The sequence below is a fragment of the Drosophila mauritiana genome, unplaced genomic scaffold, assembly GCF_004382145.1.
Source record: "Drosophila mauritiana strain mau12 unplaced genomic scaffold, ASM438214v1 U_244, whole genome shotgun sequence".
Taxonomy (NCBI): domain Eukaryota; kingdom Metazoa; phylum Arthropoda; class Insecta; order Diptera; family Drosophilidae; genus Drosophila; species Drosophila mauritiana.
The window spans coordinates 1-25285 of NW_022881379.1; the positions used below are offsets into that span (position 1 = coordinate 1).

The 25285-nt window shown below is 36.0% G+C and overlaps 4 non-coding genes and 1 pseudogene across 4 annotated transcripts; all 5 read right to left on the reverse strand.

Moving 5' to 3' along the window:
• Window positions 1–19: 19 nt before the first annotated feature.
• On the reverse strand, window positions 20–3223 carry LOC117149559 (annotated as a pseudogene).
• Window positions 3224–4455: 1232 nt separating this feature from the next.
• LOC117149561 lies at window positions 4456–6448 on the reverse strand. The gene has a single exon (XR_004460379.1). It is a non-coding gene; the product is annotated as a small subunit ribosomal RNA (ribosomal RNA).
• A 3864-nt stretch (window positions 6449–10312) lies between these two features.
• Window positions 10313–14274, reverse strand: LOC117149562. Its single transcript, XR_004460380.1, has one exon. It is a non-coding gene; the product is annotated as a large subunit ribosomal RNA (ribosomal RNA).
• A 395-nt stretch (window positions 14275–14669) lies between these two features.
• On the reverse strand, window positions 14670–14848 carry LOC117149558. The gene has a single exon (XR_004460377.1). It is a non-coding gene; the product is annotated as a 5.8S ribosomal RNA (ribosomal RNA).
• A 686-nt stretch (window positions 14849–15534) lies between these two features.
• On the reverse strand, window positions 15535–17529 carry LOC117149560. Its single transcript, XR_004460378.1, has one exon. It is a non-coding gene; the product is annotated as a small subunit ribosomal RNA (ribosomal RNA).
• Window positions 17530–25285: the final 7756 nt, after the last annotated feature.

A 25285-nucleotide genomic window follows, 5' to 3' on the forward strand; every position in this document is an offset into this window, starting at 1 on the left:
AAGCCATACAATGCAAATTGCCCCTTATTATCATTGCAGTCCAGCACGGATACGACCTTAGAGGCGTTCAGGCATAATCCAACGGACGTAGCGTCATACCACTGTTCGCTCGAACAAGTATTGTGCCATTGGTCCGTACCTGCGGTTCCTCTCGTACTACGCAGGAATGCTGTCGCAACAACGTTTTGTCATTAGTAGGGTAAAACTAACCTGTCTCACGACGGTCTAAACCCAGCTCACGTTCCCTTGCATGGGTGAACAATCCAACGCTTGGTGAATTTTGCTTCACAATGATAGGAAGAGCCGACATCGAAGGATCAAAAAGCGACGTCGCTATGAACGCTTGGCCGCCACAAGCCAGTTATCCCTATGGTAACTTTTCTGACACCTCTTGTTAAAAACTCTTTAAACCAAAAGGATCGATAGGCCGAGCTTTTGCTGTCCCTGTGTGTACTGAACACCGAGATCAAGTCAGCATTTGCCCTTTTGCTCTATGTGTGGTTTCTGTCCGCACTGAGCTGGCCTTGGGACACCTCCGTTATTATTTGAGAGATGTACCGCCCCAGTCAAACTCCCTACCTGGCAATGTCCTTGAATTGGATCATACCTGAGTAATTGGAGTTATACCAAATTTTCAAATCAAAAATACATAAATGCATCGTTTTATTAAAGAATTTGTTTGCGATTATATAACAAACTCGTGATACTTTGATCAAGAAGCTTGCATCAAAACCCAATACCATAAATATAATAAATATATCCGTATAATGGCTAGGAAATGATACACGTTCCATTTAATCAAGTAAGTAAGGAAACAATAAGAGTAGTGGTATTTCATTGACGATACCAAACCGAGGTCTAATATCTCCCACTTATTCTACACCTCTTATGTCTCCTTACACTGCCAGATTAGAGTCAAGCTCAAAAGGGTCTTCTTTCCCCGCTAATTATTCCAAGCCCGTTCCCTTGGCTGTGGTTTCGCTAGATAGTAGATAGGGACAGTAGGAATCTCGTTAATCCATTCATGCGCGTCACTAATTAGATGACGAGGCATTTGGCTACCTTAAGAGAGTCATAGTTACTCCCGCCGTTGACCCGCGCTTACTTGAATTTCTTCACTTTGACATTCAGAGCACTGGGCAGAAATCACATTGTGTCAACACCCGCTAGGGCCATCACAATGCTTTGTTTTAATTAGACAGTCGGATTCCCCAAGTCCGTGCCAGTTCTGAATTGATTGTTAATTGATAATCGTTATAATTGATAAGAACTAATTGGTTTAACCCAAAGTATTCTTAAAAATTTTAGCAAGAAAGTTCCACAATTGGCTACGTAACTAAACTATCCGGGGAACAAGTAACTAACATAAATGCTAGAAACTCTATTTACCCAGAACGAGCACATAAACCATGTTATTGTTTCCCAATCAAGCCGACTATCTCAATCTTCAGAGCCAATCCTTATCCCGAAGTTACGGATCTAATTTGCCGACTTCCCTTACCTACATTATTCTATCGACTAGAGACTCTTCACCTTGGAGACCAGCTGCGGATATTGGTACGGCCTGTTGAGAAGTTTGCGTGTCCCCACCATAAATTTTCAAGGTCCGAGGAGAAAATATCGACACAACAGTATATGTCATGCTCTTCTAGCCCATCTACCATATCTCTCTGCGAAACTTCCATGGTAGTACGGCTATAAAACAGAAAAGAAAACTCTTCCGATATCTCTCGACGGCTTCTTTATGGTCGTTCCTGTTGCCAGGATGAGCACGAGGCCCATATTTAATAACAAACGGATACTCAACAGGTTACGGAATTGGAACCGTATTCCCTTTCGTTCAAAATTATTCAAGTGTATTATATTCGCTTTGTTTATATAGTTAGGCATTTTTGTTTTACTTGAAAATTTTCGGCTTTCGCCTTGAACTTAGGACCGACTAACTCGTGATCAACCACTGTTCACACGAAACCCTTCTCCACTTCAGTCCTCCAAGGTCTCATTCGATTATTTGCTACTACCACCAAGATCTGTACCAATGGCAGCTCCATGCAGGCTTACGCCAAACACTTCTACGCATACCATTGTACCTTCCTACTCACTAAAGTTTCAAAATTTATATCACAAGTAATATAAATCATCTACTTTAGCGGTAATGTATAGGTATACAACTTAAGCGCCATCCATTTTAAGGGCTAGTTGCTTCGGCAGGTGAGTTGTTACACACTCCTTAGCGGATTTCGACTTCCATGATCACCGTCCTGCTGTTTTAAGCAACCAACGCCTTTCATGGTATCTGCATGAGTTGTTAATTTGGGCACCGATTGTGTTAATTAGCTATAATAATAGCTAAAAACTAAATCCCATTATTAGTCAAGTTAATTACGCTATTAGGTTTACATCCCAATAACTTGCACATATGTTAGACTCCGTGTTTCAAGACGGGTCCCGAAGGTATCCTGAATCTTTCGCATTGTTAATCATACAAGAGCATATAATAAACACAAAAATCAATGATAATTATTATATATATTTTCCGAAAAATTAACGCTCTGTAATAATATATCTATATCAGCACTTTATCAAATTAATAACATTTATTCTGTGTTAAAATGCAAGCAATTTAATTGGAATAAACTATAAGTTATATTTATTTATAAATTTTGGGATATGCTAATAGATTACAATGTCCCTTATATGGAAAAATGCACATTATTCTTAATAATATTATTTAAATATTACAATTTTAATGATGAATTTTCCATAACGGATATTCAGGTTCATCGGGCTTAACCTCTAAGCAGTTTCACGTACTGTTTAACTCTCTATTCAGAGTTCTTTTCAACTTTCCCTCACGGTACTTGTTTACTATCGGTCTCATGGTTATATTTAGTTTTAGATGGAGTTTACCACCCACTTAGTGCTGCACTATCAAGCAACACGACTCTTTGGAAACATCATCTAGTAATCATTAACGTTATACGGGCCTGGCACCCTCTATGGGTAAATGGCCTCATTTAAGAAGGACTTAAATCATTAATTTCTCATACTAGAATATTGACGCTCCATACACTGCATCTCACATTTGCCATATAGACAAAGTGACTTAGTGCTGAACTGTTTTCTTTTCGCTCGCCGCTACTAAGAAAATCCTTGTTAGTTTCTTTTCCTCCCTAATTAATATGCTTAAATTCAGGGGGTAGTCCCATATGAGTTGAGGTTGTATATATAACTATTTTTTGCCATAAATTCTTTATATATAATGATAAAACAATCAATTAAATTCGTTATAAATAGTTCCAATAGTTCTTGTAAGCAAAGTTATTTTTTATCCATTTAACGAACCACGAAGAATAATAACAAACCAAGATTTTTCTTTTTCCGAATCATTAATAAGAGACAATTTAGATGAAAAATATTTCATTTTTTATGCTAGACATTTCTCAGTATATTTGATTGAAAAGAAATATTTTCTTCGTTTTTCACATTCAATGTGAGATAATGTTTTCATTTCTTTTTTAATATTATGAATAAATCATTATTTAATCCAATATATACCATATGCTTATAAAAATTTATAAACAACTTATTAGCATAGTCTTACAACCTCAACATATGTAGTCAAGAGCACTATAAAATTATTAAGTACATAAAAGCATGGACTGCGATATGCGTTTCAAATGTCGATGTTCATGTGTCCTGCAGTTCACACGATGACGCACAGTTTGCTGCGTTCTTCATCGACCATGAGCCGAGTGATCCACGCTTAGAGTTTTATAATTCATTTTTATATAATATCAATATTGTTTTTATTGAAAGAAATTAAAAATACACCATTTTACTGGATATATCAATTCCTTCAATAAATTTATTTTTATACCTAAAAATAATGTTGCGATATGTCTTAGTTTCATATAGCATTATGTATCATAAAAATCTGGTTATGGTTTGCTATTTTGGGTGACACATACTGCAAAATTTATATAAAACATTAACCTGATGGATGACAGGTACAAACATTGTATATTTTAGGTTGTTGCATTAGCCAACGTATGCTCATAAATAGATGAACAATACATATTCGCAACGCGTGTATATTATGGTCCATATACACACAACTTATTTTGAATACCACATTCAAAATTATTTTAATTTTAATTCGACTTCTACTTTCAAATTTTGTTCAGTTTCTTCGATTTCCATTTTCGAGAATTTGTTTTTATAGGAAACGCCATTGTTGTAGTAGGTACTGCCACAAATACGCACAACAACATTAATAATGTTAAAGTCTTTTTATGAGGTTGCCAAGCCCCACATATAAAATAAAAGCCATCTTCATTTTATTTTGACTTTAACTTTTGATTCCGTGGAATCATTTTGTAATATTTTTATTTTGGTAAATTGTATTTATTTGTATTATAACAAATGTTTATTAACGATAAGGATATTATACAATAATGATCCTTCCGCAGGTTCACCTACGGAAACCTTGTTACGACTTTTACTTCCTCTAAATAATCAAGTTCGGTCAACTTTTGCGAAACAACCGTAACACGCAAGGCGTCACAGTGATCACGTCCGGAGACCTCACTAATAATTCAATCGGTAGTAGCGACGGGCGGTGTGTACAAAGGGCAGGGACGTAATCAATGCGAGTTAATGACTCACACTTACTGGGAATTCCAAGTTCATGTGAACAGTTTCAGTTCACAATCCCAAGCATGAAAGTGGTTCAGCGGTTTACCCGGACCTCTCGGTCTAGGAAATACACGTTGATACTTTCATTGTAGCGCGCGTGCAGCCCAGGACATCTAAGGGCATCACAGACCTGTTATTGCTCAATCTCATTATTGCTAGACGCAATTTGTCCATTTAAGAAGCTAGTGTCCTTATAATGGGACAAACCAACAGGTACGGCTCCACTTACATAAACACATTCAAACACAATAAACATTTTACTGCCACCATGAATGAAGGCTACATAAGCTTCAGCACCATAATCCTGAAGATATCTATTTAATATATTTGAGTCTCGTTCGTTATCGGAATTAACCAGACAAATCACTCCACGAACTAAGAACGGCCATGCACCACCACCCATAGATTCGAGAAAGAGCTATCAATCTGTCTTACACACTTATGTTCGGACCTGGTAAGTTTTCCCGTGTTGAGTCAAATTAAGCCGCAGGCTCCACTCCTGGTGGTGCCCTTCCGTCAATTCCTTTAAGTTTCAGCTTTGCAACCATACTTCCCCCGGAGCCCAAAAGCTTTGGTTTCCCGGGAAGCGACTGAGAGAGCCATAAAAGTAGCTACACCCAATTGCTAGCTGGCATCGTTTATGGTTAGAACTAGGGCGGTATCTGATCGCCTTCGAACCTCTAACTTTCGTTCTTGATTAATGAAAACATCTTTGGCAAATGCTTTCGCTTAAGTTAGTCTTACGACGGTCCAAGAATTTCACCTCTCGCGTCGTAATACTAATGCCCCCAAACTGCTTCTATTAATCATTACCTCTTGATCTGAAAACCAATGAAAGCAGAACAGAGGTCTTATTTCATTATCCCATGCACAGAATATTCAGGCATTTGAAGCCTGCTTTAAGCACTCTAATTTGTTCAAAGTAATAGTACCGGCCCACAATAACACTCGTTTAAGAGCACTAGTGCAGGTTTTTAAATAGGAGGAACATATGAAAAAATACAAGTATTTAATCACATATAAGAACTCCACCGGTAATACGCTTACATACATAAAGGTATAGTACTAACCACAATTGTAAGTTGTACTACCCGTATGAAGCACAAGTTCAACTACGAACGTTTTAACCGCAACAACTTTAATATACGCTATTGGAGCTGGAATTACCGCGGCTGCTGGCACCAGACTTGCCCTCCAATTGGTCCTTGTTAAAGGATTTAAAGTGTACTCATTCCAATTACAGGGCCTCGGATATGAGTCCTGTATTGTTATTTTTCGTCACTACTCCCCGAGCTGGGAGTGGGTAATTTACGCGCCTGCTGCCTTCCTTAGATGTGGTAGCCGTTTCTCAGGCTCCCTCTCCGGAATCGAACCCTGATTCCCCGTTACCCGTTGCAACCATGGTAGTCCTAGATACTACCATCAAAAGTTGATAGGGCAGACATTTGAAAGATCTGTCGTCGGTACAAGACCATACGATCTGCATGTTATCTAGAGTTCAACCAATATAACGATCTTGCGATCGCTTGGTTTTAGCCTAATAAAAGCACATGTCCCATAAGGTTCATGTTTTAATTGCATGTATTAGCTCTAGAATTACCACAGTTATCCAAGTAACTGTTAACGATCTAAGGAACCATAACTGATATAATGAGCCTTTTGCGGTTTCACTTTTAATTCGTGTGTACTTAGACATGCATGGCTTAATCTTTGAGACAAGCATATAACTACTGGCAGGATCAACCAGAATAATGTTTTTCCTTCATATTCCATTCATATATTTTGAATCGAAATAAGCAATATAATAGATATATAGATATATAGATTTTTCACTTTATATAATTCCATGATTTTTATTATATTGAATAAAATTCAATATTTCGCCTTTGGGTAAAATTTTAAATATATAAGTAAAAAAATCCATTCGATTACGGCCATTTTTATATAGCATTCGTAATCCATATTTTCATTTTTAATTTATACTTGTTTTACCAATATAACAAGAATTTCATCTAATTATTGTAATATATATATTTCTATAATTTTATCTTTTTATACATACATATTTCATTATAAAATATCATTTTATTTCCAACATACATAATTATTGTATCCACACATGTACAATTTTTGTTTAACCAATATAAATATTAAGTTAAATCATTTGCATTTTGAAGATAAATTTAAAATTTATCTCTTTTCATATATATCTCTGGTAATATATAACATAAAACCAAGCGCATATGATAATATTTCCACATTTAATATATAATTTTATATTTCTTTCATAAGAATCCATATTTGTATTATACCGTAACGATATAATAATCCAACTATACGGCAGGTAATAAATTAATATTTGCCTGCCTCCAAAAATTAACGATAATATATGGAAACGATTTGTTATTCTATATATAATAGAAACTTGACTTTTGTTTCAACGATATTATCTATAAAGCGTATATTCCTATTATCCGCGGAGCCAAGTCCCGTGTTCTATAGAACTGAGAAACAAATTTGTACGGATAATAATATACTTTATTGTATGTAACCAATATAAACATAATCCGAAATAAATATTTCGAATAATGCGGGAGGTCGGCAACCACTGCCTACCTATAGTAGTTTTTGAACCCGCTGTCCTCAAAGCGGGTATTTTCAATTCCGTTTGCCACCCAACATACGGGCTATTCTCTTATATATTAAGAGATTATAGGAACATTTCATTTTTTTTCCATTATTCATATATAATATGATTATTTTTTCCCTTATACATATAATAATTAATCATTTTCATATGTATATTATTTAATTTACTCATATTATTGCCAAAATCATATGAATACATAAGTTTTGAACAATATGAGAGGTCGGCAACCACTGCCTACCTATAGTAGTTTTTGAACCCTCTGTCGTAATTCCGGTCGTTTACACTACTATACCTCTCACTATAATGGCTTTTCTCTATATACTAAGAATGTGGGATATTTTCAGCATTTTTTCCTTATACATATAATTATATTTTCATATGTATATTATTTAATTTACTCATATATTGCCAAATCATATGAATACATAAGTTTTGAACATATGAGAGGTCGGCAACCACTGCCTACCTATAGTAGTTTTTGAACCTCTGTCGTAATTCCGGTCGTTTACACTACTATACCCTCTCACTATAATGGCTTTTCTCTATAATACTAAGAGAATGTGGGAATATTTCAGCATTTTTTCCCTATACATATAATAATTAATATTTTCATATGTATATTATTTAATTTACTCATATAATTGCCAAAATCATATGAATACATAAGTTTTGAACAATATGAGAGGTCGGCAACACTGCCTACCTATAGTAGTTTTTGAACCTCTGTCGTAATTCCGGTCGTTTACACTACTATACCTCTCACTATAATGGCTTTTCTCTATAATACTAAGAGAATGTGGGAATATTTCAGCATTTTTTCCCTATACATATAATAATTAATAATTTTCATATGTATATTATTTAATTTACTCATATAATTGCCAAAATCATATAAATACATAAGTTTTGAACAATATCAGAGGTCAGCAACGGTCTTTCCTCTATAATACTAAGATAATATGGGAATATTTTCAGCATTTTTTCCCTTATACATTTATACATATAATAATTAATCATTTTCATATGTATATTATTTAATTTACTCATATTATTGCCAAAATCATATAAATACATAAGTTTTGAACAATATCAGAGGTCAGCAACGGTCTTTCCTCTATAATACTAAGATAATGTGGGAATATTTCATCATTTTTTCCTTTATACATTTATACATATAATATTTAATCATTTTATATGTATATTATTTAATTTACTCATATAATTGCCAAAATCATATAAATACATAAGTTTTGAACAATATCAGAGGTCGGCAACGGTCTTTCCTCTATAATACTAAGATAATATGGGAATATTTCAGCATTTTTTCCCTTATACATATAATAATTAATCATTTTCATATGTATATTATTTAATTTACTCGTATAATTGCCAAAATCCTATGAAGACATAAGAGAATACAATATGAGAGGTCGGCGCAACCATAATATAGTAGTTGATGACGAGGTGTTTGGCAACTTGATACAATTCTTTAAAAAGTCTTTATATTAATTATATGATAGGGACAATATCATATGCGTCACTAAATTGATGACGAGGTGTTTGGCAACGTGACACAAATCATTAAAGTCTTTATATTAATTATATGATAGAGACAATATCATATGCGTCACTAAATTGATGACGAGGTATTTGGCAACTTGATAGAATTCTTTAAAGTCTTTATATCAAAAATTATATGATAGGGACAATATCATATGCGTCACTAAATTGATGACGAGGTGTTTGGCAACTTGACACAATTCATTAAAGTCTTTATATTAATTATATGATAGAGACAATATCATATGCGTCACTAAATTGATGACGAGGTATTTGGCAACTTGATATAATTCTTTAAAGTCTTTATATCAAATATTATATGATAGGGACAATATCATATGCGTCACTAAATTGATGACGAGGTGTTTGGCAACTTGACACAATTCATTAAAGTCTTTATATTAATTATATGATAGGGACAATATCATATGCGTCACTAAATTGATGACGAGGTATTTGGCAACTTGATACAATTCTTTAAAGTTTTTATATCAAAAATTATATGATAGGGACAATATCATATGCGTCACTAAATTGATGACGAGGTGTTTGGCAACTTGACACAATTCATTAAAGTCTTTATATTAATTATATGATAGGGACAATATCATATGCGTCACTAAATTGATGACGAGGTATTTGGCAACTTGATACAATTCTTTAAAGTTTTTATATCAAAAATTATATGATAGGGACAATATCATATGCGTCACTAAATTGATGACGAGGTGTTTGGCAACTTGACACAATTCATTAAAGTCTTTATATTAATTATATGATAGAGACAATATCATATGCGTCACTAAATTGATGACGAGGTATTTGGCAACTTGATATAATTCTTTAAAGTCTTTATATCAAAAATTATATGATAGGGACAATATCATATGCGTCACTAAATTGATGACGAGGTGTTTGGCAACTTGACACAATTCATTAAAGTCTTTATATTAATTATATGATAGGGACAATATCATATGCGTCACTAAATTGATGACGAGGTATTTGGCAACTTGATACAATTCTTTAAAGTTTTATATCAAAAATTATATGATAGGGACAATATCATATGCGTCACTAAATTGATGACGAGGTGTTTGGCAACTTGACACAATTCATTAAAGTCTTTATATTAATTATATGATAGGGACAATATCATATGCGTCACTAAATTGATGACGAGGTATTTGGCAACGTGATAGAATTCTTTAAAGTCTTTATATCAAAAATTATACGATAGGGACAATATCATATGCGTCACTAAATTGATGACGAGGTATTTGGCAACTTGATATAATTCTTTAAAGTCTTTATATCAAAAATTATATGATAGGGACAATATCATATGCGTCACTAAATTGATGACGAGGTGTTTGTTTGGCTACAGGAAAAATCATTTATTTATCGAATCATCAAGCAAAGGATAAGCTTCAGTGGATCGCAGTATGGCAGCTGCTCAACCACTTACAACACCTTGCCTGTTACAAAAGTCGTTTACAATTGATTCTAGGCTTTGTCATTGTATTAAATAATGCTTTTATATGTAACTAGCGCGGCATCAGGTGATCGAAGATCCTCCTAATTTACTATGTTACAAATTACATTGGCATCACATCCATTGTCGTTTATAAAATAAATTATAAACTTTAAATGGTTTAGAAGCCATACAATGCAAATTGCCCCTTATTTATCATTGCAGTCCAGCACGGATACGACCTTAGAGGCGTTCAGGCATAATCCAACGGACGTAGCGTCATACCACTGTTCGCTCGAACAAGTATTGTGCCATTGGTCCGTACCTGCGGTTCCTCTCGTACTACGCAGGAATGCTGTCGCAACAACGTTTTGTCATTAGTAGGGTAAAACTAACCTGTCTCACGACGGTCTAAACCCAGCTCACGTTCCCTTGCATGGGTGAACAATCCAACGCTTGGTGAATTTTGCTTCACAATGATAGGAAGAGCCGACATCGAAGGATCAAAAAGCGACGTCGCTATGAACGCTTGGCCGCCACAAGCCAGTTATCCCTATGGTAACTTTTCTGACACCTCTTGTTAAAAACTCTTTAAACCAAAAGGATCGATAGGCCGAGCTTTTGCTGTCCCTGTGTGTACTGAACACCGAGATCAAGTCAGCATTTGCCCTTTTGCTCTATGTGTGGTTTCTGTCCGCACTGAGCTGGCCTTGGGACACCTCCGTTATTATTTGAGAGATGTACCGCCCCAGTCAAACTCCCTACCTGGCAATGTCCTTGAATTGGATCATACCTGAGTAATTGGAGTTATACCAAATTTTCAAATCAAAAATACATAAATGCATCGTTTTATTAAAGAATTTGTTTGCGATTATATAACAAACTCGTGATACTTTGATCAAGAAGCTTGCATCAAAACCCAATACCATAAGATATAATAAATATATCCGTATAATGGCTAGGAAATGATACACGTTCCATTTAATCAAGTAAGTAAGGAAACAATAAGAGTAGTGGTATTTCATTGACGATACCAAACCGAGGTCTAATATCTCCCACTTATTCTACACCTCTTATGTCTCCTTACACTGCCAGATTAGAGTCAAGCTCAAAAGGGTCTTCTTTCCCCGCTAATTATTCCAAGCCCGTTCCCTTGGCTGTGGTTTCGCTAGATAGTAGATAGGGACAGTAGGAATCTCGTTAATCCATTCATGCGCGTCACTAATTAGATGACGAGGCATTTGGCTACCTTAAGAGAGTCATAGTTACTCCCGCCGTTGACCCGCGCTTACTTGAATTTCTTCACTTTGACATTCAGAGCACTGGGCAGAAATCACATTGTGTCAACACCCGCTAGGGCCATCACAATGCTTTGTTTTAATTAGACAGTCGGATTCCCCAAGTCCGTGCCAGTTCTGAATTGATTGTTAATTGATAATCGTTATAATTGATAAGAACTAATTGGTTTAACCCAAATAGTATTCTTAAAAATTTTAGCAAGAAAGTTCCACAATTGGCTACGTAACTAAACTATCCGGGGAACAAGTAACTAACATAAATGCTAGAAACTCTATTTACCCAGAACGAGCACATAAACCATGTTATTGTTTCCCAATCAAGCCCGACTATCTCAATCTTCAGAGCCAATCCTTATCCCGAAGTTACGGATCTAATTTGCCGACTTCCCTTACCTACATTATTCTATCGACTAGAGACTCTTCACCTTGGAGACCAGCTGCGGATATTGGTACGGCCTGTTGAGAAGTTTGCGTGTCCCCACCATAAATTTTCAAGGTCCGAGGAGAAAATATCGACACAACAGTATATGTCATGCTCTTCTAGCCCATCTACCATATCTCTCTGCGAAAGACTTCCATGGTAGTACGGCTATAAAACAGAAAAGAAAACTCTTCCGATATCTCTCGACGGCTTCTTTATGGTCGTTCCTGTTGCCAGGATGAGCACGAGGCCCATATTTAATAACAAACGGATACTCAACAGGTTACGGAATTGGAACCGTATTCCCTTTCGTTCAAAATTATTCAAGTGTATTATATTCGCTTTGTTTATATAGTTAGGCATTTTTGTTTTACTTGAAAATTTTCGGCTTTCGCCTTGAACTTAGGACCGACTAACTCGTGATCAACCACTGTTCACACGAAACCCTTCTCCACTTCAGTCCTCCAAGGTCTCATTCGATTATTTGCTACTACCACCAAGATCTGTACCAATGGCAGCTCCATGCAGGCTTACGCCAAACACTTCTACGCATACCATTGTACCTTCCTACTCACTAAAGTTTCAAAATTTATATCACAAGTAATATAAATCATCTACTTTAGCGGTAATGTATAGGTATACAACTTAAGCGCCATCCATTTTAAGGGCTAGTTGCTTCGGCAGGTGAGTTGTTACACACTCCTTAGCGGATTTCGACTTCCATGATCACCGTCCTGCTGTTTTAAGCAACCAACGCCTTTCATGGTATCTGCATGAGTTGTTAATTTGGGCACCGTAACATTACGTTTGGTTCATCCCACAGCGCCAGTTCTGCTTACCAAAAGTGGCCCACTGGGCACATTATATCATAACCTTGAACTTCATATCAAGAAAGTTAAGGTTCTTACCCATTTAAAGTTTGAGAATAGGTTAAGATCGTTTCGACCCTAAGGCCTCTAATCATTCGCTTTACCAGATAAGATTATTTTATATAATATTAAAATGCACCAGCTATCCTGAGGGAAACTTCGGAAGGAACCAGCTACTAGATGGTTCGATTGGTCTTTCGCCCCTATACTCAATTCTGACAATCGATTTGCACGTCAGAACTGTTTCGGTCTTCCATCAGGGTTTCCCCTGACTTCAACCTGATCAAGTATAGTTCACCATCTTTCGGGTCACAGCATATATGCTCAAGGTACGTTCCAGTTAGAGGCATAAATAATATAAATATACATTATACATAACTATATAGAACGCCCCGGGATTGTGTTAATTAGCTATAAATAGCTAAAAAACTAATCCCATTATTAGTCAAGTTAATTACGCTATTAGGTTTACATCCCAATAACTTGCACATATGTTAGACTCCTTGGTCCGTGTTTCAAGACGGGTCCCGAAGGTATCCTGAATCTTTCGCATTGTTAATCATACAAGAGCATATAATAAACACAAAAATCAATGATAATTATGCCATTATATAATTCCGAAAAATTAACGCTCTGTAATAATATAAATCTATCAGCACTTTATCAAATTAATAACATTTATTCTGTGTTAAAATGCAAGCAATTTAATTGGAATAAACTATAAGTTATATTTTATGATAAATTTGGGATATGCTAATAGATTACAATGTCCTTATATGGAAAAAATGCACATTATTCTTAATAATATTATTTAAATATTACAATTTTAATGATGAATTTTCCATAACGGATATTCAGGTTCATCGGGCTTAACCTCTAAGCAGTTTCACGTACTGTTTAACTCTCTATTCAGAGTTCTTTTCAACTTTCCCTCACGGTACTTGTTTACTATCGGTCTCATGGTTATATTTAGTTTTAGATGGAGTTTACCACCCACTTAGTGCTGCACTATCAAGCAACACGACTCTTTGGAAACATCATCTAGTAATCATTAACGTTATACGGGCCTGGCACCCTCTATGGGTAAATGGCCTCATTTAAGAAGGACTTAAATCATTAATTTCTCATACTAGAATATTGACGCTCCATACACTGCATCTCACATTTGCCATATAGACAAAGTGACTTAGTGCTGAACTGTTTTCTTTTCGCTCGCCGCTACTAAGAAAATCCTTGTTAGTTTCTTTTCCTCCCCTAATTAATATGCTTAAATTCAGGGGGTAGTCCCATATGAGTTGAGGTTGTATATATAACTATTTTTTGCCATAAATTCTTTATATATAAATGATAAAACAATCAATTAAATTCGTTATAAATAGTTCCAATAGTTCTTGTAAGCAAAGTTATTTTTTATCCATTTAACGAACCAACGAAGAATAATAACAAAACCAAGATTTTTCTTTTTCCGAATCATTAATAAGAGACAATTCTAGATGAAAAATATTTCAATTTTTTATGCTAGACATTTCTCAGTATTATTTGATTGAAAAAGAAAATATTTCTCTTCGTTTTTCACATTCAAATGTGAGATAATGTTTTTCATTTCTTTTTTAATATTATGAATAAAATCATTATTTAATCCAATAATATACCATATGCTTATAAAAAATTTATAAACAACTTAATTAGCATAGTCTTACAACCCTCAACCATATGTAGTCCAAGCAGCACTATAAAATTAATTAAAGTACATAACAGCATGGACTGCGATATGCGTTCAAAATGTCGATGTTCATGTGTCCTGCAGTTCACACGATGACGCACAGTTTGCTGCGTTCTTCATCGACCCATGAGCCGAGTGATCCACCGCTTAGAGTTTTATAATTCATTTTTATATAATATCAATATTGTTTTTATTGAAAGAAATTAAAAATACACCATTTTACTGGCATATATCAATTCCTTCAATAAATTTATTTTTATACCTAAAAATAAATGTTGCGATATGTCTTAGTTTCATATAAGCATTATGTATCATAAAAATCTGGTTATGGTTTGCTATTTTGGGTGACACATACTGCAAAATTTATATAAAACATTAACCTGATGGATGACAGGTACAAACATTGTATATTTTAGGTTGTTGCATTAGCCAACGTATGCTCATAACATAGATGAACAATACATATTCGCAACGCGTGTATATTATGGTCCATATACACACACACTTATTTTGAATACCACATTCAAAATTATTTTAATTTTAATTCGACTTCTACTTTCAAATTTTGTTCAGTTTCTTCGATTTCCATTTTCGAGAATTTGTTTTTATAGGAAACGCCATTGTTGTAGTAGGTACTGCCACAAATACGCACAACAACATTAATAATGTTAAAGTCTTTTTATGAGGTTGCCAAGCCCCACATATAAAATAAAAGCCATCTTCATTTTATTTTGACTTTAACTTTTGATTCCGTGGAATCATTTTGTAATATTTTTATTTTGGTAAATTGTATTTATTTGTATTATAACAAATGTTTATTAACGATAAGGATATTATACAATAATGATCCTTCCGCAGGTTCACCTACGGAAACCTTGTTACGACTTTTACTTCCTCTAAATAATCAAGTTCGGTCAACTTTTGCGAAACAACCGTAACACGCAAGGCGTCACAGTGATCACGTCCGGAGACCTCACTAAATAATTCAATCGGTAGTAGCGACGGGCGGTGTGTACAAAGGGCAGGGACGTAATCAATGCGAGTTAATGACTCACACTTACTGGGAATTCCAAGTTCATGTGAACAGTTTCAGTTCACAATCCCAAGCATGAAAGTGGTTCAGCGGTTTACCCGGACCTCTCGGTCTAGGAAATACACGTTGATACTTTCATTGTAGCGCGCGTGCAGCCCAGGACATCTAAGGGCATCACAGACCTGTTATTGCTCAATCTCATTATTGCTAGACGCAATTTGTCCATTTAAGAAGCTAGTGTCCTTATAATGGGACAAACCAACAGGTACGGCTCCACTTACATAAACACATTCAAACACAATAAACATTTTACTGCCACCATGAATGAAGGCTACATAAGCTTCAGCACCATAATCCTGAAGATATCTATTTAATATATTTGAGTCTCGTTCGTTATCGGAATTAACCAGACAAATCACTCCACGAACTAAGAACGGCCATGCACCACCACCCATAGATTCGAGAAAGAGCTATCAATCTGTCTTACACACTTATGTTCGGACCTGGTAAGTTTTCCCGTGTTGAGTCAAATTAAGCCGCAGGCTCCACTCCTGGTGGTGCCCTTCCGTCAATTCCTTTAAGTTTCAGCTTTGCAACCATACTTCCCCCGGAGCCCAAAAGCTTTGGTTTCCCGGGAAGCGACTGAGAGAGCCATAAAAGTAGCTACACCCAATTGCTAGCTGGCATCGTTTATGGTTAGAACTAGGGCGGTATCTGATCGCCTTCGAACCTCTAACTTTCGTTCTTGATTAATGAAAACATCTTTGGCAAATGCTTTCGCTTAAGTTAGTCTTACGACGGTCCAAGAATTTCACCTCTCGCGTCGTAATACTAATGCCCCCAAACTGCTTCTATTAATCATTACCTCTTGATCTGAAAACCAATGAAAGCAGAACAGAGGTCTTATTTCATTATCCCATGCACAGAATATTCAGGCATTTGAAGCCTGCTTTAAGCACTCTAATTTGTTCAAAGTAATAGTACCGGCCCACAATAACACTCGTTTAAGAGCACTAGTGCAGGTTTTTAAATAGGAGGAACATATGAAAAAATACAAGTATTTAATCACATATAAGAACTCCACCGGTAATACGCTTACATACATAAAGGTATAGTACTAACCACAATTGTAAGTTGTACTACCCGTATGAAGCACAAGTTCAACTACGAACGTTTTAACCGCAACAACTTTAATATACGCTATTGGAGCTGGAATTACCGCGGCTGCTGGCACCAGACTTGCCCTCCAATTGGTCCTTGTTAAAGGATTTAAAGTGTACTCATTCCAATTACAGGGCCTCGGATATGAGTCCTGTATTGTTATTTTTCGTCACTACCTCCCCGAGCTGGGAGTGGGTAATTTACGCGCCTGCTGCCTTCCTTAGATGTGGTAGCCGTTTCTCAGGCTCCCTCTCCGGAATCGAACCCTGATTCCCCGTTACCCGTTGCAACCATGGTAGTCCTAGATACTACCATCAAAAGTTGATAGGGCAGACATTTGAAAGATCTGTCGTCGGTACAAGACCATACGATCTGCATGTTATCTAGAGTTCAACCAATATAACGATCTTGCGATCGCTTGGTTTTAGCCTAATAAAAGCACATGTCCCATAAGGTTCATGTTTTAATTGCATGTATTAGCTCTAGAATTACCACAGTTATCCAAGTAACTGTTAACGATCTAAGGAACCATAACTGATATAATGAGCCTTTTGCGGTTTCACTTTTAATTCGTGTGTACTTAGACATGCATGGCTTAATCTTTGAGACAAGCATATAACTACTGGCAGGATCAACCAGAATAATGTTTTTCCTTCATATTCCATTCATATATTTTGAATCGAAATAAGCAATATAATAGATATATAGATATATAGATTTTTCACTTTATATAATTCCATGATTTTTATTATATTGAATAAAATTCAATATTTCGCCTTTGGGTAAAATTTTAAATATATAAGTAAAAAAATCCATTCGATTACGGCCATTTTTATATAGCATTCGTAATCCATATTTTCATTTTTAATTTATACTTGTTTTACCAATATAACAAGAATTTCATCTAATTATTGTAATATATATATTTCTATAATTTTATCTTTTTATACATACATATTTCATTATAAAATATCATTTTATTTCCAACATACATAATTATTGTATCCACACATGTACAATTTTTGTTTAACCAATATAAATATTAAGTTAAATCATTTGCATTTTGAAGATAAATTTAAAATTTATCTCTTTTCATATATATCTCTGGTAATATATAACATAAAACCAAGCGCATATGATAATATTTCCACATTTAATATATAATTTTATATTTCTTTCATAAGAATCCATATTTGTATTATACCGTAACGATATAATAATCCAACTATACGGCAGGTAATAAATTAATATTTGCCTGCCTCCAAAAATTAACGATAATATATGGAAACGATTTGTTATTCTATATATAATAGAAACTTGACTTTTGTTTCAACGATATTATCTATAAAGCGTATATTCCTATTATCCGCGGAGCCAAGTCCCGTGTTCTATAGAACTGAGAAACAAATTTGTACGGATAATAATATACTTTATTGTATGTAACCAATATAAACATAATCCGAAATAAATATTTCGAATAATGCGGGAGGTCGGCAACCACTGCCTACCTATAGTAGTTTTTGAACCCGCTGTCCTCAAAGCGGGTATTTTCAATTCCGTTTGCCACCCAACATACGGGCTATTCTCTTATATATTAAGAGATTATAGGAACATTTCATTTTTTTTCCATTATTCATATATAATATGATTATTTTTTCCCTTATACATATAATAATTAATCATTTTCATATGTATATTATTTAATTTACTCATATTATTGCCAAAATCATATGAATACATAAGTTTTGAACAATATGAGAGGTCGGCAACCACTGCCTACCTATAGTAGTTTTTGAACCCTCTGTCGTAATTCCGGTCGTTTACACTACTATACCCTCTCACTATAATGGCTTTTCTCTATAATACTAAGAGAATGTGGGATATTTTCAGCATTTTTTCCCTTATACATATAATAATTAATCATTTTCATATGTATATTATTTAATTTACTCATATTATTGCCAAAATCATATGAATACATAAGTTTTGAACAATATGAGAGGTCGGCAACCACTGCCTACCTATAGTAGTTTTTGAACCCTCTGTCGTAATTCCGGTCGTTTACACTACTATACCCTCTCACTATAATGGCTTTTCTCTATAATACTAAGAGAATGTGGGATATTTTCAGATTTTTTCCCTTATACATATAATAATTAATCATTTTCATATGTATATTATTTAATTTACTCATATTATTGCCAAAATCATATGAATACATAAGTTTTGAACAATATGAGAGGTCGGCAACCACTGCCTACCTATAGTAGTTTTTGAACCCTCTGTCGTAATTCCGGTCGTTTACACTACTATACCCTCTCACTATAATGGCTTTTCTCTATTATACTAAGAGAATGTGGGATATTTTCAGCATTTTTTCCCTTATACATATAATAATTAATAATTTTCATATGTATATTATTTAATTTACTCATATAATTGCCAAAATCATATGAATACATAAGTTTTGAACAATATGAGAGGTCGGCAACCACTGCCTACCTATAGTAGTTTTTGAACCCTCTGTCGTAATTCCGGTCGTTTACACTACTATACCCTCTCACTATAATGGCTTTTCTCTATAATACTAAGAGAATGTGGGAATATTTCAGCATTTTTTCCCCTATACATATAATAATTAATAATTTTCATATGTATATTATTTAATTTACTCATATAATTGCCAAAATCATATGAATACATAAGTTTTGAACAATATGAGAGGTCGGCAACCACTGCCTACCTATAGTAGTTTTTGAACCCTCTGTCGTAATTCCGGTCGTTTACACTACTATACCCTCTCACTATAATGGCTTTTCTCTATAATACTAAGAGAATGTGGGAATATTTCAGCATTTTTTCCCCTATACATATAATAATTAATAATTTTCATATGTATATTATTTAATTTACTCATATAATTGCCAAAATCATATAAATACATAAGTTTTGAACAATATCAGAGGTCAGCAACGGTCTTTCCTCTATAATACTAAGATAATATGGGAATATTTTCAGCATTTTTTCCCTTATACATTTATACATATAATAATTAATCATTTTCATATGTATATTATTTAATTTACTCATATTATTGCCAAAATCATATAAATACATAAGTTTTGAACAATATCAGAGGTCAGCAACGGTCTTTCCTCTATAATACTAAGATAATGTGGGAATATTTCATCATTTTTTCCTTTATACATTTATACATATAATATTTAATCATTTTATATGTATATTATTTAATTTACTCATATAATTGCCAAAATCATATAAATACATAAGTTTTGAACAATATCAGAGGTCGGCAACGGTCTTTCCTCTATAATACTAAGATAATATGGGAATATTTCAGCATTTTTTCCCTTATACATATAATAATTAATCATTTTCATATGTATATTATTTAATTTACTCGTATAATTGCCAAAATCCTATGAAGACATAAGAGAATACAATATGAGAGGTCGGCGCAACCATAATATAGTAGTTGATGACGAGGTGTTTGGCAACTTGATACAATTCTTTAAAAAGTCTTTATATTAATTATATGATAGGGACAATATCATATGCGTCACTAAATTGATGACGAGGTGTTTGGCAACGTGACACAAATCATTAAAGTCTTTATATTAATTATATGATAGAGACAATATCATATGCGTCACTAAATTGATGACGAGGTATTTGGCAACTTGATAGAATTCTTTAAAGTCTTTATATCAAAAATTATATGATAGGGACAATATCATATGCGTCACTAAATTGATGACGAGGTGTTTGGCAACTTGACACAATTCATTAAAGTCTTTATATTAATTATATGATAGAGACAATATCATATGCGTCACTAAATTGATGACGAGGTATTTGGCAACTTGATATAATTCTTTAAAGTCTTTATATCAAATATTATATGATAGGGACAATATCATATGCGTCACTAAATTGATGACGAGGTGTTTGGCAACTTGACACAATTCATTAAAGTCTTTATATTAATTATATGATAGGGACAATATCATATGCGTCACTAAATTGATGACGAGGTATTTGGCAACTTGATACAATTCTTTAAAGTTTTTATATCAAAAATTATATGATAGGGACAATATCATATGCGTCACTAAATTGATGACGAGGTGTTTGGCAACTTGACACAATTCATTAAAGTCTTTATATTAATTATATGATAGGGACAATATCATATGCGTCACTAAATTGATGACGAGGTATTTGGCAACTTGATACAATTCTTTAAAGTTTTTATATCAAAAATTATATGATAGGGACAATATCATATGCGTCACTAAATTGATGACGAGGTGTTTGGCAACTTGACACAATTCATTAAAGTCTTTATATTAATTATATGATAGAGACAATATCATATGCGTCACTAAATTGATGACGAGGTATTTGGCAACTTGATATAATTCTTTAAAGTCTTTATATCAAAAATTATATGATAGGGACAATATCATATGCGTCACTAAATTGATGACGAGGTGTTTGGCAACTTGACACAATTCATTAAAGTCTTTATATTAATTATATGATAGGGACAATATCATATGCGTCACTAAATTGATGACGAGGTATTTGGCAACTTGATACAATTCTTTAAAGTTTTTATATCAAAAATTATATGATAGGGACAATATCATATGCGTCACTAAATTGATGACGAGGTGTTTGGCAACTTGACACAATTCATTAAAGTCTTTATATTAATTATATGATAGGGACAATATCATATGCGTCACTAAATTGATGACGAGGTATTTGGCAACTTGATATAATTCTTTAAAGTCTTTATATCAAAAATTATATGATAGGGACAATATCATATGCGTCACTAAATTGATGACGAGGTGTTTGGCAACTTGACACAATTCATTAAAGTCTTTATATTAATTATATGATAGGGACAATATCATATGCGTCACTAAATTGATGACGAGGTATTTGGCAACGTGATAGAATTCTTTAAAGTCTTTATATCAAAAATTATACGATAGGGACAATATCATATGCGTCACTAAATTGATGACGAGGTATTTGGCAACTTGATATAATTCTTTAAAGTCTTTATATCAAAAATTATATGATAGGGACAATATCATATGCGTCACTAAATTGATGACGAGGTGTTTGTTTGGCTACAGGAAAAATCATTTATTTATCGAATCATCAAGCAAAGGATAAGCTTCAGTGGATCGCAGTATGGCAGCTGCTCAACCACTTACAACACCTTGCCTGTTACAAAAGTCGTTTACAATTGATTCTAGGCTTTGTCATTGTATTAAATAATGCTTTTATATGTAACTAGCGCGGCATCAGGTGATCGAAGATCCTCCTAATTTACTATGTTACAAATTACATTGGCATCACATCCATTGTCGTTTATAAAATAAATTATAAACTTTAAATGGTTTAGAAGCCATACAATGCAAATTGCCCCTTATTTATCATTGCAGTCCAGCACGGATACGACCTTAGAGGCGTTCAGGCATAATCCAACGGACGTAGCGTCATACCACTGTTCGCTCGAACAAGTATTGTGCCATTGGTCCGTACCTGCGGTTCCTCTCGTACTACGCAGGAATGCTGTCGCAACAACGTTTTGTCATTAGTAGGGTAAAACTAACCTGTCTCACGACGGTCTAAACCCAGCTCACGTTCCCTTGCATGGGTGAACAATCCAACGCTTGGTGAATTTTGCTTCACAATGATAGGAAGAGCCGACATCGAAGGATCAAAAAGCGACGTCGCTATGAACGCTTGGCCGCCACAAGCCAGTTATCCCTATGGTAACTTTTCTGACACCTCTTGTTAAAAACTCTTTAAACCAAAAGGATCGATAGGCCGAGCTTTTGCTGTCCCTGTGTGTACTGAACACCGAGATCAAGTCAGCATTTGCCCTTTTGCTCTATGTGTGGTTTCTGTCCGCACTGAGCTGGCCTTGGGACACCTCCGTTATTATTTGAGAGATGTACCGCCCCAGTCAAACTCCCTACCTGGCAATGTCCTTGAATTGGATCATACCTGAGTAATTGGAGTTATACCAAATTTTCAAATCAAAAATACATAAATGCATCGTTTTATTAAAGAATTTGTTTGCGATTATATAACAAACTCGTGATACTTTGATCAAGAAGCTTGCATCAAAACCCAATACCATAAGATATAATAAATATATCCGTATAATGGCTAGGAAATGATACACGTTCCATTTAATCAAGTAAGTAAGGAAACAATAAGAGTAGTGGTATTTCATTGACGATACCAAACCGAGGTCTAATATCTCCCACTTATTCTACACCTCTTATGTCTCCTTACACTGCCAGATTAGAGTCAAGCTCAAAAGGGTCTTCTTTCCCCGCTAATTATTCCAAGCCCGTTCCCTTGGCTGTGGTTTCGCTAGATAGTAGATAGGGACAACGACGACTTTTCAGATCTCTCCGAACTTGTTTTACGTGGCGTGTTCCACACTGAAGGGATTACAACCACGACACCCTGAACACCCACAAGTGGTGCATGTATCAACATGGTGTATGTGTCTGGATACGCCAGACAAGCGTCCCGGACTAGAAGCTATAGCTATGTACATAGCGACCACCCCGGTAGCAATTCGAGTACTTGCTTGCCGGGCAAGCACTCCCCCTTGCTGAGGAGCGAGATCTACCTAAAATCTCTACTGATCTCTGGGTCACAGCACCCGAGTTTTGCGCAACTAGCACCGTAACTCAAACGTCGAACACGAAGGCTCTACCCGCGATATGGGTACCAACCACAGCCACCACGATACTCCCACCAGGGGGCCTACCTCAATGTGCAGTCTTGGATAGCTGCACAACCCGTGGTACCGAAAGAGAGGCTCGGTGGGCCTCCTCCTTTTGCTCCGACAAGCAGGGTTAGAGGGACCTATGGCTATATTAGTCGCCTCTTACGACAAGCAATAGCGGACTGTGGAAGTATTCTCGCCCGCTAACCACACGGCGAAGTTGTTGGGCTAAACACCCCTCCTCCTACGGAACACTTCGTCCGCAAACACTGCCAGCCGTTGAGTCCTCTGTTGATCTTCCAGGATTCTATCGAAGGTCCAGTTTTCGCCAAGGCGCTGCACTCCAAGTCCATCGAGGTTCCGCAAATCTGCATATAGGGGGCAAGCGCACAATATGTGCATCCAGTCCTCATATGGATCTCCACAAGCGCAAGCAGTGGTATCGCTGAGGGCTCTCCCTTGCAAAAATGCGTTAAACGACCCGTGACCTGTCAGCAGGTAAGACGTCCTCATCGAGAATCCAAATCTTGGATCCCGATAGGCGAGAGTGACATATGGGATGAATTTATGCGTCACCCGTCCTGGTTCGCTGTCATCATCCCATCTGTTCTGCCAACTCTGCAGTAAGCACTCTTCTAGGCGAGTCTTCCTCTGCTTCCAGCTTAGACACGTAGTGTCCTCGTCATATAGCCAGTCGTTCTCCTCCAGCGGGTATCCACGCTTCAGCTTGTATTTGACCGCTAAAAACTTAGCAGCCAAGTCAAGCGGGGGAGCTCCACCAAGTACCTGCAGTGCCACTGTGGACACTGTTCGGCATACCGAAAGGCATCCAAGCAGGATTAGCCTCTGGCAGGAGGCTAGTCGTCTCCGGGCGGCTACTTGCTCGGCGGTGTCATACCATACCGGGGCACCAAACAGCACACAAGGTGCCATGAGTCCGTCATATATGGTCCGCCTGGCTCGAGGACTGAAGCCCCAGTCGGCTCGAAGCACACGCGCCAATGCTCCAACGACTCCGGTCATCCGCTGGCGAAGCGAAGCTATGTGCGTGAGGAATTTCATTCCTTCACTGACCGTGATGCCAAGGTACCGACAGCTACGCACATACGGAAGGTTCGCTCCAGCAAACCTCACCGTAGGCGCACGTCTCAAGGCACCTTTTAGCAGCATTATTACCGTCTTGCTGGTCGAGACGGCAACGCCAACTTCCGCTCCCCACGCTTCTACGATGGACATCAGCTGTGCTCCTTTTTCCTCTAGCATAGCTCGGGAATTTCCCTCGACGAGAAGCAGCAAGTCATCAGCGTATGCACTCAGCTGGCAATACGGCTGGAGACGCTGAAGCAGTACATCCATCAGAATGTCCCAGATAAATGGGCCACTGATTGACCCCTGCGGGCAGCCTCTAGTTACCGGTACTTCCACAGTACCGGAACTGCTTCGGATCACTGCTCTTCGGCCGGAGAAAAAGCTCTGCCACAAGCCCATCTCCCGGCATCCCAAGTCTGCTAGTCGGCGGAGTGCAGCACTCCATTCGACGTTGTCGAATGCTCCTTTGAAGTCCACGAATGTGCCGAGCACGTATTGCGCCGGGCTGGCACAAAC